Source organism: Parasteatoda tepidariorum, chromosome 10 (assembly GCF_982258835.1).
Source record: "Parasteatoda tepidariorum strain Cologne lab strain chromosome 10, Ptep-v5.0, whole genome shotgun sequence".
Lineage (NCBI taxonomy): Eukaryota > Metazoa > Arthropoda > Arachnida > Araneae > Theridiidae > Parasteatoda > Parasteatoda tepidariorum.
In genome coordinates, this window is record NC_141764.1 from 60,830,189 (window position 1) to 60,834,181 (window position 3,993).

The following is a 3,993-nucleotide window of genomic DNA, read 5'->3' on the forward strand; positions in this document are numbered from 1 at the left end:
AAGAAATAATTTTTAAAGGTTACGATGCTTGTGCAGAGTTCTGTGCCTGGCTCTTTTCACTAAAGTATCAGGGATATACAGCAATAGCACACAACATGAAAGGGTATGTATTTTGTTTGTATTTATATATTGAAGATAAAAGCATGCGTTTTTTTGAATACTTTTCCTATTTAAGTTTCGATGGTCAATTTGTGATGGCTTGGCTGTTAGAGCAAGGTGTAGAAAGGATCTCTGATAATGGCTTTAACACTTTCTTCTTTGAGCATCACTGGGATCGACTCACTGAATTTTATACCTATTAGCCAACCTGTCGGCATGCTTTGGTTTAGCAGAATTGAAGAAAGGGCTCTTTCCTCATGCTTTCAATGTAGGGAAGAATCAAAATTACGTTGGACCCATGCCTTCAATTGAGATTTATCATTCAGATACAATGAGTCCGAAAACCCGAGAAACCTTTCTCCATTGGTATGAAGCGCACAAAGAAGATACTTTTGATTTTCAAAAAGAGATGCTGGAATACTGTCGGTAAGTATTTTATTTTTCTCTTTCTTTAAAATTAAATTTATTTACCGAAAATTTTATAGCTGCATTGGTTTATATTTTTTCAGATCTGATGTTCACATTCTTCGTTGATGCTCTATGGAGTTCCGAAAGCAATACCTTGAGGTTACAGGAGTGGATCCATTTTGGTGAGTATATGATTTTATGTTCAGTTTTATATATTTCAAACTAAAGAAGTTGTGCATGCATACACAATGTATTTGGATATATATAACTATATACAATTATTTAATTATTATCTTTTTTCTTTAAAGTTACATCATTATTGCGTCTGCCTGCATGGCTACTTATCGAAGTACTCATATAAAACCAGGAACAATTGCCATGGTACCCATAACTGGATATGTAAATAAAACAAACTATAGTGCAGATGCCATCCGGTGGTTGGATTTTATCGCATTAAAAGAAGAGAAAACAATACATCATTCTCTCAATAACGCAGGAGAAGAAAAAATTGAAGGCATTTCTGTTGATGGATTTTGCCCAAGCACACAAACCATTTATCAATACCACGTAAGTATGACTTTTAATATTTTAAATATTGAAAAATGTATTTACTATTTTATTCATTGCTATTTTTTTAGGGGTGCTTTTACCACGGATGCAATAAATGATATGATGGAGATGTCATACACCCTCTTAAGGAAATCACCATGGCAACTTTGTACCAAAAGACACAAGAAACATCGCAATGGCTACGCATGAAGGGTTTCGAAATAGTCGAAATATGGGAGCACAACTTTCTCAAAATGAAGAAAGAGAGAGAAATGATTGATTTTTCTCAAAAATCACAACTTAAAGGACCCACTCGATCCAAGGCATGACTTTTTTGGAGGCCGAACAAATGCAGTCAAATTGTACCACGAAGGACCTGCAAAATATGTTGATTTCACGTCTTTGTACCCTTGGGTGAGTTGAATACTATAACTGTTCATTTTTTAAAATAATTTTATTTTTCATATTATTTTTTATTTTTTCGTTTCTTTTTTTGTGTTTTGACTTAATTTTTTTTTCTTCTACAGGTTAATAAGTATTGCTCATATCCAATTGGACATCCTAAAATTTTAACGGATATAGATCAATACTTAGGGCTTGTACACTGTAAAGTTGTACCTCCTCGGGGTTTATACCTCCCAGTGCTCCCACATCGGTGTCAGAAAAAGCTGATGTGCAGGACTTGCACTGAAAATCTACAACAGTCTAAATGTACACATAGTGAAGAATTAAAACTAGCAAAGAAGGGATACTCCATTACTCATGTAAGAATGTATTCATACATTTATTTTTTTGTCAGATTCTTATTTAATTATTATCACTTTTAGAATTACGAAGTCCACCATTTCGTAGAAACGTCAGATGAATTGTCTAAACCTACATTAGCATGTTTTTAAAAATCAAACAAGAAAGCAGTGGATGGCCTCCTGGGTGTGGGATAAGAGGAAAAAAAGGCTGAATACATCAGAGAATATGAAGAAAAGGAGGGCATTAAACTTGACTCTGACAGAATTGAATTTAATCAAGGACGGAGACAAGTGGCTAAGTTAGCCTTAAATTGTTTATGGGGGAGGTAAGATGTTTATTTCTTCCGTTTTTTAATGTCCTTTACACTTATTTTTTTCAAAAAATGTTTATTGAAAGTGATAATTCTTTTTCAGATGGAGTGTTAATACGAACAAAAAACAAATGAGCTATGTACATTCTATTCCACAGTTCAACAAATTATTAGCGGACACTAAGAAAGTTCTAAGCACTTTACTTATTTTTTTTCATGATGGAAAAAAATTGTTTTTTCTTTGCACTTATATGCTTACGTTTATTATTTTTTTTAGATCAAGAATGTGTTTCCTCCTATTTAGAAGTGGCGAAGGAATTCGTCTCACAAGACAGTTCAACAAACATTTTCCTGGCTGCTTTCACTACCGCTTGGGCCTGTTTGAAGATAAATGAAGAACTGGACAAACTTGGAAGAGATGTCCTCTATCACGACACTGACAGCATCATTTACGCTTCAACAGGATTTAATGATCCTCCCATTGAAAATTTCCTAGGAGAACTCACAGATGAATTAGACGGGGACACCATGCAGACTTTTGTTTTTCAGGTAAGCACCGTTTTCATTTTCAATTTATATATTTTTATTTCATTAATTATTTCATGATTGTTTTCTAATCAAACTTATTAAATTACATTTTTTTTCGTTCATTTAGGTAGCCCTAAAAATTACGCCTTTGAGACCACTACTGGGAAAACAGTCTGTAAAGTTCGAGAGTTTACACTCAACTTCAAGAATTCGGCATTGATCAACTTCAATTCCACGAAAGAACTTTTAAAAGAGATGGACAGTAGTATCGTCATACACAATCCAGCTAAAATTACAAGAAACGGAAAACGCCGAAAAGTTGTTATTTGGCGTGTTTTTTGGTAACCCTAAATTAATAATTTCTTCTAATTACAGATAAAATGACATTTTAAATTATTCCAATGCTGTTATTCATCTTTAATATTTAGTATATAGTTCTTTCACCTTCTACATAATTGTTTCTATAAATTAAGTGTCTATAGGGATTTTTAAAATTAGAAGATGTTTAGCCAAGTAAGTAACTAGGCAAAAGTGTTGCTGTATTTTAGTTTGTGTGTCCTACAATGAGTAAGTTCGGTACGAATCAATCCTATCCATCCATCTGTTTATAAATTTCTAAGAGGTTTCCACAGTTTGTGTTTTTGTAATTAATAGGGCTTCAATAAGAATAAATAAATATTCTAATGATTAAAGAAAGTGTAGATTTTGATTTAAGATTGCTTCAAGAAGCTGCTGATGATGTTTTGTATTCTGTTAATCAAAATCCATCTGTAAGTTCTGGAAAGCTTAAACTGCAAAAATTTGAAAGTTCGAACTGTGAAATAAAAGTTTCTGATTATGATATAGATAAAGATCCCGACTCCAGCACTGATTCTGATTCCATTGAGAATAGCACCTTTTGTGCCAGTGCAAGGAATGAGACTTTTTAGTGGAGAGTTTAAAGAAATAATACTTCGCCATCGTCTAGAAAATAATGCTGTCAATGATTTGTTGAAGCTGTTTAATCGTTACAATATAGATAAGTTCCCTAGAGATGCTTGGACATTTCTAAAAACACCACGTAGCACTGAGATTAGAAATATAAATGGTGGACATTATATACATCTTGCTGTTAAAAATGGTTTATCGTATATTTTTGCAAAAAATGTAGATGTTAACAAAATTTGCAGAATCGATTTATTAGCAAATGTAGATGGATCACCCACTTCCAAAAGTGGATCTAGTCAGATTTGGTCCATTCTCGTAAAAGTATATTTTTAAATTTTTCTGACATTTTTCCAGCTGGGATATTTCATGGCAAACAAAAGCCAAAGTCATCAAACCAATCGTTGATGAAATTAAAAGATCGTGCA